This window comes from Thalassophryne amazonica, chromosome 2 (assembly GCF_902500255.1).
Source record: "Thalassophryne amazonica chromosome 2, fThaAma1.1, whole genome shotgun sequence".
Taxonomy (NCBI): domain Eukaryota; kingdom Metazoa; phylum Chordata; class Actinopteri; order Batrachoidiformes; family Batrachoididae; genus Thalassophryne; species Thalassophryne amazonica.
In genome coordinates this window covers 72,002,148-72,017,633 of record NC_047104.1, presented here as the reverse complement: position 1 = coordinate 72,017,633, position 15,486 = coordinate 72,002,148, and the positions used below count along the sequence as shown (strand labels likewise).

The following is a 15,486-nucleotide window of genomic DNA, read 5'->3' as shown; positions in this document are numbered from 1 at the left end:
ATCTACAAAGCTGTTGTCATGCCAACCCTGCTGTATGGGTCAGATACCTGGAAGACCCTTGAGCATTTTCACCAATTTTGCCTGAGTATCCTCCACATCAAGTGGGAAAACTACCTCCACCATCAGCATCCTGGCTAAAGCCAAGCTCCAGAGCACAGACCCAAAGAACCAGCTTTTGTGGGTGGATCATGTCCTTCAGAGTGATGACAGCTGACTTCACAAGCAGATCTTCTATTCCCAGTTGAGCAAAGAAAAACGGTCCAGAGAAGGGCAGAAGAAATGCCACCAGTACCTCTTAAAACATGACCTCAAGAGCTGCTCCATCAACTGGAAGACCTGGGAAGAACACATGATGGAATGCGTCAGCTGGTGAGCAGTGAAATGGAAGGGCAATGGAAGTCTTTGAAAAAATGAGGATAAACAACAAGGAGGAGAAACAGAGGAGACTGAGCAAGATACTGAGTGGTAGAAGCTTCCCGCAGCCAACACATGCAGCTTCTGTCAGAAACAGTGTTAAGTGTCAAGACTGGGCCTGTTGAGTCATCTCTGCATCCAGCATCCCATCTGGGAATCTTCCTCACCACAGAGGGATTGCCACGACAGCAAAAATGAATGTTTTGCACCGTATCCTATAGGCAACACCATCAACCGCAGTTGATATTTCGCAATTTTTTGAAACTCATTCTGTCTCAGATTGATACCAGCCAAAATGAAACTGAGCATTGGGATTTTGAGATATTTCCACTTCAAGAAATAAAATTTTGGGGCAACTGGTTTAGGGGACAATGATTTTGGAGTTTTTGTCTACCCACAGACCTTAAAGCAAAACAAAAAAAAAAAGTGAAAACCGACAAATCTGACACCACACACTGCCTGACTTAAAAAAAAAAAAAATAAGTTGCAAAATGTAAACAAAGCAATGTGATGCTGTTACGCCATAAAAGTTGCACAACTGTTTCATAATCATAACAGTATCTCAGCCATTGCCTGTGTGATAAAAGATGCAACTGGGACTTTGAAGCACTCAAATTGATAAATATTCAATTTCAATGAACAGAAACACAGGAATTGAAATCACTTAGCCATTGCTTATTTAAAGAGGAGGCTACTGGATTTCATTTAGATTAATTATTTGCAATTTGTTATACAAGATTGTGGCTAAAAACACTATGATAACAAACGTAATGTCCACTCTATAATGAATATCTGTGCCAGTTACCAGCTCGCTTCCTGGTACATTAACGTAGTTGGTTGATATAACTGACACACACACACTAACAGAGGTACCCGTCTTTGCCCGGGTGAAGAGTAGTTGCCAAGTTGCATTGTGTTTTTTGTAAAAATATATAAAGAAAAAAAATGTAAGTACATCACTGGAAACAACACATCAATACTGTGGTTTTAGGCTGTAAATAAGGTACAGCACTAACAGAGTGCTCTTGTTCAGTCTTTCAAAGTACAGTAAGTTTGTGCTTAAACTATCAAATGTGCTGTTTCATTTTGATTTTTTAATATTTTGTTTCATATTCTGTATTATATTGACTTGGAATTAATGCCATGATTCCACACACTCCAAAACAGTAGGTGGCAGTATTCCCCTCTGAAGCTGGTTTACGATCCCCCAATAAACACAAGGCAGTGGCTATCCGTACATAGCCGTATTCATATAGAGTAAAACTCACATATAATGGATTCAGGTGGACCAGGGAATTTTGTCTGTTATCAAAACCCATAAAATGGACAAACTCCACTATACGTATAAAAGGAACAACATCCATTATATGTATAAAACGGTCAAAATCCGTATTTTGTAAGTCCACTGTGGAGTGGTACCTTAAAATCCTAAAGCCTGATTTATGTTTCTGTAACTCTGTGGCCATCCAATGACGAAGCATGTGTGACCCTTTTAAAGTTCTCTGTCTCGTCTTTATGCAATTTGCCGCAGGAATAGCGGCTTTTTCTGGATTAATTTGTCCCTCAACAAGTTCCACTTCTTTATATAATCATCAACCTCCAAACCAACGATTTGGTACATACAGTTTCCCACCATGAACTGCAGGTCATTTGGGTGTCTTTATCTGACTCCTTGTAAAGCTGGTACAGTGAGGAAAATAAGTATTTGAACACCCTGCAGTTTTGCAAGTTCTCCCACTTAGAAATCATGGAGGGGTCTGAAATTTTCATCTTATGTGCATGTCCACTGTGAGAGACATAATCTTAAAAAAAAATAAAAAATCCGGAAATCACAATGTATGATTTTTTTAAATAATTTATTTGGATGTTACTGCTGCAAATAAGTATTTGAACACCTACCATCCAGCAAGAATTGCAAAATCGCAGGCTGTTCAAATACTTATTTTCCTCATTGTATTTGCGGTATTTTCTGCCAAATGTTCCTCTATTTGATCCATGATCAAAATGCAATCAGCTGGTGCACTGCAACAACTTTTACAATATGACTGGAGAGGAAGGACTGAAAACATAAAACTCGTTTAGCAGGTGCACGTCAGGTTCCGGGGAGGGTTCACAGCCACACAGAGGGCTCTGATCTAAAGCAGTTCTGTTTGGTTCGTCACACATAGGGATATGTGTGAAACTTAACACCATATTGCAGTGCAGGCAGCAAGCAGTGTTTTGTTAATAATCACCGGCCTTGAATTACACCCTGCCTTGTTTAGTGTGATCACAATTTGAAAAAAATTAACACCTGGGCTTTTAATCAAGGAAATGTGGTGCCCACTTTCCTTGAATCGGCAAGTGTCAGTGCTGAACTTCATTTCATACCTCTGTTACTGGGCACATCCAGACTGCGCTGTCTGGTGCATGCCAGGGTTTTTTAATGGAAATACATTGAGATCCAACAGGACATTTTCTTTGATGTGAGCAAAAATCTGTTATACAAAATCTGGTATATATGGTGTTTATTACATGGAAAATCATACAAAAGCACTGGGACTTTTGTTTTTGTCTGGTGAGTGTGAATATCCAGTTTATACAATGACTGTTTAGGCGATTTTTACTGTAGTGAAATTCTATTCATACATAGCATCTCTCTCATTGGTCAATATAGGTCACGTGATCATGAGGCTACGTACTTATACATGCATTTGCCTTTGATACGTAGACTCCTAAATTATGTTAATTGAAAACCCCTAACCCTAACCACAACAAGACTACGCTACGTACGAATCGAATTTAGAATTCTTAATACGGCTGCATATGAACAGCCACTTCCTAAACACAAAGAACTAGTTGTTGAATTTTTTTTTATTAATTTCTAAGTGCTAAGACACACTCTACGGTGCTGAGTTTATTTTCAGACTGTGGTTGATGACAGGAACAAGGTGAGTGGTGGAGCAGTGATTCATGATGGATTTAATCATTCACGTGCTTTGAAAATGTCATCTTTTACATCGCACAATGATAAAACATGACAGAATTGTCATTGTGTTACTATTTTAAATATCTAAAAGTATAGCTTATTTGCTGTTGATTGATTGCGGTTTTCAGTGGCGTGAGGTGTTCATGTGGAGACAGAGTCAGAACCACACACACAAGGTGATTTTATGTATAAGATACTTTCAGCCATTCATTTAAGGGTGATTCTTTAACTACGGGCATTATTGGCCTTGTAAATGTAATTTCCACCACACCATTGCCTTACAATATAAAGTGCCTTGGGGCAACTGTTTGTTGTGATTTGGCGCTATATATCAATCAATCAATCAATCAATTTTTTTTTTTATATAGCGCCAAATCACAACAAACAGTTGCCCCAAGGCGCCTTATATTGTAAGGCAAGGCCATACAATAATTATGTAAAACCCCAACGGTCAAAACGACCCCCTGTGAGCAAGCACTTGGCTACAGTGGGAAGGAAAAACTCCCTTTTAACAGGAAGAAACCTCCAGCAGAACCAGGCTCAGGGAGGGGCAGTCTTCTGCTGGGACTGGTTGGGGCTGAGGGAGAGAACCAGGAAAGACATGCTGTGGAGGGGAGCAGAGATCGATCACTAATGATTAAATGCAGAGTGGTGCATACAGAGCAAAAGAGAAAGAAACAGTGCATCGTGGGAACCCCCCAGCAGTCTACGTCTATAGCAGCATAACTAAGGGATGGTTCAGGGTCACCTGATCCAGCCCTAACTATAAGCTTTAGCAAAAAGGAAAGTTTTAAGCCTAATCTTAAAAGTAGAGAGGGTGTCTGTCTCCCTGATCTGAATTGGGAGCTGGTTCCACAGGAGAGGAGCCTGAAAGCTGAAGGCTCTGCCTCCCATTCTACTCTTACAAACCCTAGGAACTACAAGTAAGCCTGCAGTCTGAGAGCGAAGCGCTCTATTGGGGTGATATGGTACTACAAGGTCCCTAAGATAAGATGGGACCTGATTATTCATATATTCATATTCATATACATGTGCTCTGATGTTACTGTTTATCTCCATAGAAACTACCCACACAATCTTTCATACAAACTTTTTAAAGGGACATTATTGTTGTGGTGGAAATTACGGCAATAGTGTGGGACAACTACATTTTGTTTAAAAAAATCACAACAGTTGTATGACATTGAATACCCCAATTATGTTTTGATTATTTTACTGATATTTTATTCAGAGATATTTTAAAACATTAGAAAAAACGTTTGTTTACTATTCATTTTCATCATTGAAGATCATAAGTCTGGGTGTGGGACAAGCACAAAACGGCAATATTTGCATATAATGATGCTGAAAAAAGGTGAAAAAGTCATCATAGACTACTAGGACAAATTTCTTCAAGCACTTTCATTGTAAAGATAACTATAAAAGTGTGAAATTTCCCCCTTTTTCTTTTTTTCATGAAATATGATCAAGGGACATAAAAGTGCCCATAGTCTAAGAATCACCCTTAAATATGTTACAGTTCTTTCTTCAGAGTCCAGACCTTTGTCAGTTTCATTATGTTTAAAAAAAAATATTAGTTTGGTTAAGAACAATTGTTTGTTTGGTCTAACCTTACCAACCCCCAGAGCAGCAGTGGTAAGGAAAAAATTCCCTCTGAGGAAGAAACCTCAAGCAGACCAGACTCAAAGGGGTGACCCTCTGCTTGGGCCATGCTACAGACACAAATTTCAGAACAATTCACAAAATTAATATACATTGTTGTCACTTTGCAAGCATTTTTTTTTGTTATAGTGTTTATTATTTTGCATAAAGTTAAATCTAAAAATATTCAGTGAGGTGTGGCTGTAGAGAGGAAGGAGTGCAGAAATGAGTGAGAAGAAAATAAGAGAATTGTGCAGAAAGGCAGAGTGAGCGAGGGAAAAGCATAAAATTGCTACAAAGTAAAGAAGTGTGTTTTAGTAGTAGAGAACGGGGGAAAGAGAAGAAGGGGAATAAATACGTACTGTACATATGGAGATGGAGGAGGAGAGTATGTCAAGAGAGAGAAAAAGTGACATGTTCTGAGGATGAGTCTGAGAGGCCCCGAGTTCCACTTGGTTCAGTCATGGGAATGATTCGATTATCGCCACATGAACAACTGTCTTATATAACATACACACACACAGAGAGAGCTCAGAAATAATGAGTGGCCTGTGTGTTGGCCAAAAAGCCACACCAAGCACAGGAGAGACAGAGGATCCACATCACTAACAGACAGTGTCAGTCCAACACGAGCACCTCAAATTTAACACGTAATTTCCTGTATAAAGAAGGAGAATCTCTCTGCCTTCTCACCTGCTGAATTGTACATTGAATAAACTGAGTAGAAGAAAACAGAACACAGACAGATCTTGGATACAGTGTGTAAATAGTTGAAGTGAGGTTATTAATAATTGTTGTTTTGTGTTGATGATGTGGCCGAGCTGAGACGAGTCTCCCCATGCTGACCTGAAGGTTTATACCCATCTGTCATGAATAATAAAAAGAAATGGCTGTAGTGCAGATTGTGTGTGTGTGTGTGTATGTATATATATATACGTATATATACATAGCTATGTACCACCTAAAACACAATTCCTGTTCCGTGCTACTAGAGATGACTGGCAATTCCACACAATGCGCACTGCACAGAATTCTGAGTTAATATTTTACTGCACTGTGCAGGAGGTGCAGAAATGGATGCATTATGGATGCTAGCTGTTGGTGTATATTGTAAACTGTGTAAAACAAGGTTTGAGTTGGTTTTCTTGTAATGCAGGAGTGCAGCCAGAGTGCTGCAGCACTCCTGCAGTATTCACATCCCATCAAACTTACTTATACCCCAGCCAACACTGGAGTGCTATTTGTAGTCATTCTTATACTTTATCCGTGAAGCTTCCCATTTGAATGCTGAAAACAGTACATTGATAATCCAGTACACTTTTCAGTTGACCTTTACAAATACCAAAATAGTAAAATAGCTACAGTGGCTGATAAGTCACAACACTAGCAAATACAAAAAAAAAAAAAAAATCTGCACCAATTCAAGAAGTAGTTTTATCAAACGTCTTGCACATTGAGAAAATGCTTGCTAACATAGAGAACCAAAATAAGTACTGAAGTACATGTGACATTTTGGTTTAAAAACTAGCATGTTGCCGATGGGGATCCACAGGCTCTAGATTGGGTAGTGTTTATAAAATAGGTAGCTGACATTTTAGTGGTAAGGGTGGCAGGTGGAATGGCGTACGAGTCCAGAATGTTTTTAGAACCTTAGACCTCAACAATTTTTATAAGAGGAACTCAACTCTTTTGTTTCCTGTTAATTATGTAATTTTTTTATTGGTAATTTATTGTATTAATGTGTTTATGAATTTAGATTATCATGTACACACTAATTATTATTATTATTATTATTATTATTATTATTGTTAATATTTCTACTTCTATTTTGTCGTTTGATTTTTTTTTAAAGGACCACAGTGGAAATACGTGTTTTCACTTTCTTGTCATCCATGTATTTTTAATGTGTGTGTGTGTGTGTGTGTGTGTGTATGTATATATATATATATATATATATATATATATATATATATATATACAGTGAGGAAAATAAGTATTTGAACACCCTGCGATTTTGCAAGTTCTCCCACTTATAAATCATGGAGGGGTCTGAAATTTTCATCTTAGGTGCATGTCCACTGTGAGAGACATAATCTAAAAAAAAAAAAAAATCCGGAAATCACAATGTATGATTTTTTTTATAATTTATTTGTATGTTACTGTTGCAAATAAGTATTTGAACACCTGTGAAAATCAATGTTAATATTTGGTACAGTAGCCTTTATTTGCAATTACAGAGGTCAAATGTTTCCTGTAGTTTTTCCACCAGGTTTTCACACACTGCAGCAGGGATTTTGGTCCACTCCTCCATACAGATCTTCTCTAGATCTTTCAGGTTTGGAGTTTCAGCTCCCTCCAAAGATTTTCTATTGAGTTCAGGTCTGGAGACTGGCCAGGCCACTCCATGACCTTGAAATGCTTCTTACGGAGCTCCTCCTTAGTTGCCCTGCGCTGTGTGTTTGGGGTCATTGTCATGCTGGAAGACCCAGCCATGACCCATCTTCAATGCTCGTACTGAGGGAAGGAGGTTGTTTGCCAAAATCTTGCAATACATGACCCCATCCATCCTCCCTTCAACAGGGTGCAGTCACCCTTTCCCCTTTGCAGAAGAGCACCCCCAGAGTATGATGTTTCCACCCCCATGCTTCACGGTTGGGATGGTTTTCTTGGGTTTGTTCTCATCCTCTAAACATGGTAAGTGTAGTTGATTCCAAAAAGCTCTATTCTGGTCTCATCTGACCACATGACCTTCTCCCATGCCTCCTCTGGATCATCCAAATAGTCACTGGTGAACTTCAAACTGGCCTGGACATGTGCTGGTGTGAGCAGGGGGACCTTGCTGCCCTGCAGGATTTTAAACCATGACAGCATCATGTGTTACTAATGTAATCTTTGTGACTGTGGTCCCAGCTCTCTTCAGGTCATTGACCAGGTCCTCCCGTGTAGTTCTGGGCTTTCTCAGAATCATCCTTAACCTACAAAGTGAGATCTTGCATGGAATCCCAGACTGAGGGAGATTGACAGTCATCTTGTGTTTCTTCCACTTTCTAATAAATAATCATAAAAGTTGTTGTCTTCTACCAAACTGCTTACCTGTTGTCCTGTAGTCCATCCCAGCCTTGTGCAGGCCTACAGTTTTGTCCCTGGTGTCCTTAGACAGCTCTTTGGTCTTGGCTATGGTGGACAGGTTGGAGTGTGATTGATTGAGTCTGTGAACAGGTGTCTTTTATACAGGTAACAAGTTCAAACAGGTGCAGTTAATACAGGTAAAGAGTGCAGAATAAGAGGGCTTCTTAAAGAAAAATTAACAGGTCTGTGAGAGCCAGAATTCTTGCTGGTTGGTAGGTGATCAAATACTTATTTGCAGCAGTAACACACAAATAAATTATATAAAAAAAAAAAAAAAATCATACATTGTGATTTCCAGATTATTATTGGAAATCCACCCACCACTTTAATCATATCTTAGATCTTGTTCTGACTTATGGTATGGAAATAGAAGACTTAACAGTATTCCCTGAAAACTCCCTTCTGTCTGATCATTTTTTAATAACATTTACATTTACTCTGATGGACTACCCAGCAGTAGGGAATAAGTTTCATTACACTAGAAGTCTTTCAGAAAGCGCTGTAACTAGGTTTAAGGATATGATTCCTTCTTTATGTTCTCTAATGCCATATAACAACACAGTGCAGAGTAGCTACCTAAACTCTGTAAGGGAGATAGAGTATCTCGTCAATAGTTTTACATCCTCATTGAAGACAACTTTGGATGCTGTAGCTCCTCTGAAAAAGAGAGCTTTAAATCAGAAGTGTCTGACTCCATGGTATAACTCTCAAACTCGTAGCTTAAAGCAGATAACCCGTAAGTTGGAGAGGAAATGGCGTCTCACTAATTTAGAAGATCTTCACTTAGCCTGGAAAAAGAGTCTGTTGCTCTATAAAAAAGCCCTCCGTAAAGCTAGGACATCTTTCTACTCATCACTAATTGAAGAAAATAAGAACAACCCCAGGTTTCTTTTCAGCACTGTAGCCAGGCTGACAAAGAGTCAGAGCTCTATTGAGCTGAGTATTCCATTATCTTTAACTAGTAATGAGTTCATGACTTTCTTTGCTAACAAAATTTTAACTATTAGAGAAAAAATTACTCATAACCATCCCAAAGACGTATCGTTATCTTTGGCTGCTTTCAGTGATGCCGGTATTTGGTTAGACTCTTTCTCTCCGATTGTTCTGTCTGAGTTATTTTCATTAGTTACTTCATCCAAACCATCAACATGTTTATTAGACCCCATTCCTACCAGGCTGCTCAAGGAAGCCCTACCATTATTTAATGCTTCGATCTTAAATATGATCAATCTATCTTTGTTAGTTGGCTATGTACCACAGGCTTTTAAGGTGGCAGTAATTAAACCATTACTTAAAAAGCCATCACTTGACCCAGCTATCTTAGCTAATTATAGGCCAATCTCCAACCTTCCTTTTCTCTCAAAAATTCTTGAAAGGGTAGTTGTAAAACAGCTAACTGATCATCTGCAGAGGAATGGTCTATTTGAAGAGTTTCAGTCAGGTTTTAGAATTCATCATAGTACAGAAACAGCATTAGTGAAGGTTACAAATGATCTTCTTATGGCCTCGGACAGTGGACTCATCTCTGTGCTTGTTCTGTTAGACCTCAGTGCTGCTTTTGATACTGTTGACCATAAAATTTTATTACAGAGATTAGAGCATGCCATAGGTATTAAAGGCACTGCGCTGCGGTGGTTTGAATCATATTTGTCTAATAGATTACAATTTGTTCATGTAAATGGGGAATCTTCTTCACAGACTAAAGTTAATTATGGAGTTCCACAAGGTTCTGTGCTAGGACCAATTTTATTCACTTTATATATGCTTCCCTTAGGCAGTATTATTAGACGGTATTGCTTAAATTTTCATTGTTACGCAGATGATACCCAGCTTTATCTATCCATGAAGCCAGAGGACACACACCAATTAGCTAAACTGCAGGATTGTCTTACAGACATAAAGACATGGATGACCTCTAATTTCCTGCTTTTAAACTCAGATAAAACTGAAGTTATTGTTCTTGGCCCCACAAATCTTAGAAACATGGTGTCTAACCAGATCCTTACTCTGGATGGCATTACCCTGACCTCTAGTAATACTGTGAGAAATCTTGGAGTCATTTTTGATCAGGATATGTCATTCAAAGCGCATATTAAACAAATATGTAGGACTGCTTTTTTGCATTTACGCAATATCTCTAAAATCAGAAAGGTCTTGTCTCAGAGTGATGCTGAAAAACTAATTCATGCATTTATTTCCTCTAGGCTGGACTATTGTAATTCATTATTATCAGGTTGTCCTAAAAGTTCCCTAAAAAGCCTTCAGTTAATTCAAAATGCTGCAGCTAGAGTGCTGACGGGGACTAGAAGGAGAGAGCATATCTCACCCATATTGGCCTCTCTTCATTGGCTTCCTGTTAATTCTAGAATAGAATTTAAAATTCTTCTTCTTACTTATAAGGTTTTGAATAATCAGGTCCCATCTTATCTTAGGGACCTCGTAGTACCATATCACCCCAATAGAGCGCTTCGCTCTCAGACTGCAGGCTTACTTGTAGTTCCTAGGGTTTGTAAGAGTAGAATGGGAGGCAGAGCCTTCAGCTTTCAGGCTCCTCTCCTGTGGAACCAGCTCCCAATTCAGATCAGGGAGACAGACACCCTCTCTACTTTTAAGATTAGGCTTAAAACTTTCCTTTTTGCTAAAGCTTATAGTTAGGGCTGGATCAGGTGACCCTGAACCATCCCTTAGTTATGCTGCTATAGACGTAGACTGCTGGGGGGTTCCCATGATGCACTGTTTCTTTCTCTTTTTGCTCTGTATGCACCACTCTGCATTTAATCATTAGTGATCGATCTCTGCTCCCCTCCACAGCATGTCTTTTTCCTGGTTCTCTCCCTCAGCCCCAACCAGTCCCAGCAGAAGACTGCCCCTCCCTGAGCCTGGTTCTGCTGGAGGTTTCTTCCTGTTAAAAGGGAGTTTTTCCTTCCCACTGTAGCCAAGTGCTTGCTCACAGGGGGTCGTTTTGACCGTTGGGGTTTTACATCATTATTGTATGGCCTTGCCTTACAATATAAAGCGCCTTGGGGCAACTGTTTGTTGTGATTTGGCGCTATATAAAAAAAAAAAAATTGATTGATTGATTGATTATTATTATTATTTTTAGATTATGTCTCTCACAGTGGACATGCACCTAAGATGAAAATTTCAGACCCCTCCATCATTTCTAAGTGGGAGAACTTGCAAAATGGCAGGGTGTTCAAATACTTATTTTCCTCACTGTGTGTGTGTGTGTGTGTATATATATATATATATATATATATATATATATATATATATATATATATATACACTCAACAAAAATATAAACGCAACACTTTTGGTTTTGCTCCCATTTTGTATGAGATTAACTCAAAGATCTAAAACTTTTTCCACATACACAATATCACCATTTCCCTCAAATATTGTTCACATACCAGTCAAAATCTGTGATAGTGAGCACTTCTCCTTTGCTGAGATTATCCATCCCACCTCACAGGTGTGCCATACCAAGATGCTGATTAGACACCATGATTAGTGCACAGGTGTGTCTTAGACTGCCCACAATAAAAGGCCACTCTGAAAGGTGCATTTTTATCACACAGCACAATGCCACAGATGTCACAAGATTTGAGGGAGCGTGCAATTGGCATGCTGACAGCAGGAATGTCAACCAGAGCTGTTGCTCGTGTATTGAATGTTCATGTCTCTACCATAAGCCATCTCCAAAGTCGTTTCAGAGAATTTGGCAGTACATCCAACCAGCCTCACAACCGCAGACCACGTGTAACCACACCAGCCCAGGACCTCCACATCCAGCATGTTCACCTCCAAGATCGTCTGAGACCAGCCACTCGGACAGCTGCTGAAACAATCGGTTTGCATAACCAAAGAATTTCTGCACAAACTGTCAGAAACCGTCTCAGGGAAGCTCATCTGCATGCTCGTCGTCCTCATCGGGGTCTCGACCTGACTCCAGTTCGTCGTCGTAACCGACTTGAGTGGGCAAATGCTCACATTCGCTGGTGTTTGGCACGTTGGAGAGGTGTTCTCTTCACGGATGATGCGAAGGAGATGTGTTGCACTGCATGAGGCAAATGGTGGTCACACCAGATACTGACTGGTATCCCCCCCCCAATAAAACAAAACTGCTCCTTTCAGAGTGGCCTTTTATTGTGGGCAGTCTAAGGCACACCTGTGCAGTAATCATGGTGTCTAATCAGCATCTTGGTATGGCACACCTGTGAGGTGGGATGGATAATCTCAGCAAAGGAGAAGTGCTCACTATCACAGATTTCGACTGGTATGTGAACAATATTTGAGGAAAATGGTGATATTGTGTATGTGGAAAAAGTTTTAGATCTTTGAGTTCATCTCATACAAAATGGGAGCAAAACCAAAAGTGTTGCATTTATATTTTTGTTGAGTATATATATGGAAGAGGGAGAGAACATTTTTAAGGGCACCTTTTCTTTTTTTCTTGAACCAGTGGAGAGCTGTCGTCCTGGATAAGTCCATCAGCCCCAGACCAGGAGTGATTTCCAGGCTCTAATTGCACAATGCAAAAATAAGCTGCAAAGACAGCAGGTTGGCTAGTTATCAGAGAGAGAAAGAACTATTTTCAGAAAAATGTTGATTCAGAGCTCAAAGATCTTCATTCACACAGACACTGGTCCTGTTTGTGAGGTTCTGTCCCTCCCTCTCTCCTCTCTCTGCTGAACGTGTGGAGAGAAAAGAGAATTCAGGGAAGCAGAGGGAGTAAATTTATAAGCGCATGTTTCCTTAAACTGTCTGAGTGTGAGAGAGAGACGGAGAGAGGAGAAGATGCCGCTGAGAGCTTTGTTTGTTCTGTCAGGATCTCTTATGTCACATGTCTGGCCTGAGGGCTTGACCTCTGTGTGTGTGTGTGTGTGTGTGTGTGTGTGCGCGCGCGCGCGCATGGAACATAAAAATGGAATATCACAAAACTCTTCCCTGGAAAACAGCCTCTGTCTGTCCTGCTGCTGTGTGCTGTTGAAGAATTGAAGGGATGAAAATTCTAATGATTATCTTCCGGAAAAGTGAAGCGGAGACAAACGCTTGTCCTCCTGAGAACAAGGTGACAACTCTGACAAATTCTGACCTGTTATAGATTTTGTTTTTTGTTTTTTTTTAAGCCTGCAGAAGGTGAGAAGAGGAGACATTTCACTCTGAATCTAGTTAAATGTAAGTACTCCTATGGTGTGTGCACGCTGCTCCTCTTGCCTGTGGTTTCCTCTTTTATTCTTCCTCCTTTCTTTTTGTTCTCTCCTCCTGTGTGTTCTCTGCTCCTCTGTCTGCAGGTCCTGTAAGATATAGTAACAGTGCAGAGGGAAAGGCCAGCGTCACGTTGCATTAGCGTTATGCACACATACAGGCTGAGAGGGGAGTAAAGCGTGAGAGGCACGTCTGTGCATGGTGTGTGTTGGCGTGCACGCCGGCGTGCAGTGTGTGAGCAAAGCTAAAATAGGCAGGGAAAACAAGTCATCTTACAAAAACAGCTCGTTTTGGGACATGTGATCAAGAGCTCCACCAGACTGCACAGAAAGACAGGAAAGTAAAGTTGTATTCAGCAGAAAAAGTATTTTCAGTGTCGCCACCTGGACCCGGGTCAAAGAGCAAAATCAGACAATCTGGTGTCTCGTTGAAGCTGGACATTATTAGACTGAGTCGTACAGGACGACAGTGTGCAGAAAGAAAAAGAGGTTTGTCTGGCATTTTCTGTCTCTTTGTTGAGTTATTTCTTTTTTTTCTCTTCTCTCTCCAGATAATTGAACTTTTATCCCTCATATTCCACTCTTTTTTAATGGACAAGTTGTGATGAATTTGGCTGCAATCAAGTGTCTCCTGATAAGATGATATTTTTTGACTGCATTGGTTTGTCTAACTGAGCAGGATCTCTTAAAAACACATGACCAGGTTTCAAGGATATTTTTGAAGAGGTAGACCTAAATTCAGTGATGAATAAATTGTGAACTACAGATGTTTTTTTTAAAGCAATGCTTTTATTCATTCATTCTAATTAACAGAGAATGCACAAAAGAAAACAGCAGATAAGGTAAATTAACATGCAATGCAAGTCAACTCCGAAGGTGAAGCTGCTAAAAAATAAATGTTTTCTGTTGTCTCTATTGTTTTCTTACAAGCTATAAAGATTTTTATGATCTAGATTTTATTGAGGCCAAACTGAGGACCATGAAGTAGATATAAGGTATTCCATTTAACTGTGACACAAGTCCAGAGTTGTTAGTTTTTTGAAGTGAGACATCAAGGACAGTGAGAAGAAACACACACACATATGTATCTTTATAGATCAGATGAGAAAAACTGATGTATAATGAATTTATCATTTCATATTTGCGTACATCATCTAGTTTTCCCCACCTTATATTAAAATTTTTAATTGCAAGTTTGTTTACTTAATTTCTTGGCTTCATTTTTCCTATTTTTGCTATCATTATAGTTTTTGTATTAAATATCTTTTGTCGATATTTAACCAGGTCTGTATTTCCCAGATGAATTACATTGAAAGCTAAATTAATCTTTGAGGCAATTATAGACATATTATTACACATTCTCCAACACTGTCCAAATTAAGGTTTGTTGCTTTGACTTTTTAACTTGGGTATGGGGTAATATATACATAAATGTTTGTCAGATTTTTACAAACTCTGTCCTTATACCTGAGCTTCAGGTGGAAGCTTATGCTCTGCACGCGTTCTGTTCATAATTTTTGATTAATATTTTAATATCTCATGTAATTTGTATGTGGAAAGGATGACCACATTTTTTTAAATTTGGCACAGCTGTCTGCCTTGAGCCAAGGAAAAATTGATTAAACTTTGAACTAGATGTGGGAAATGAATAATTTGTATTTCATATTTTTATAATGTCCCTCACTGATTTCTATGTTATTTGTATCTGAAATAGATTAATATATTTTAGCGGCGCTCAGCTTTGGGTCAAGGATAAAAAAAATCATTACATTTTGAACTAGATGTGAATTCAGAATAGTAAGTCCCTTCGGCTGCTCCCTTGTTTGCACTCGGGGTCGCCATAGCAGATCCAAGGTCTGTGTGTTGATTCGGCACAAGTTTTACACTGGATACCCTTCCTGATGCAACTCCACATTACATGAAGAAATGTGGCAGGGGTGGGGTTTGAACTGGGAACATTCCGCATTGAAACCAAGCGCACTAACCACTTGGCCATAACTTTTATTAAATATTTTTATTCTGAATCACATCGATTTCATGATATAGCAAAACAGCACACTCACCTACACTTCAACCCAGTTTTTATTTAGTGGGGTGCCATAGCAAAACAATATTGTGTGATAA

At 39.3% G+C, this 15,486-nt stretch overlaps 1 protein-coding gene across 3 annotated transcripts in view; it reads left to right on the top strand.

Annotated features, from left to right (window-relative positions):
* Positions 1 to 13,068: 13,068 nt before the first annotated feature.
* Positions 13,069 to 15,486, top strand: part of eva1a (eva-1 homolog A (C. elegans)) — a 35,921-nt gene continuing 33,503 nt past the window's right edge. The window contains exon 1 of one of the 3 annotated variants that reach the window (XM_034187789.1): positions 13,069 to 13,226. The gene's annotated coding sequence lies outside the window, so the exon portion shown is untranslated. Of the gene's footprint in view, positions 13,334 to 13,586; positions 13,852 to 15,486 lie in introns of those variants that run through there. The other 2 variants (XM_034187774.1, XM_034187780.1) reach the window with 2 other exon arrangements.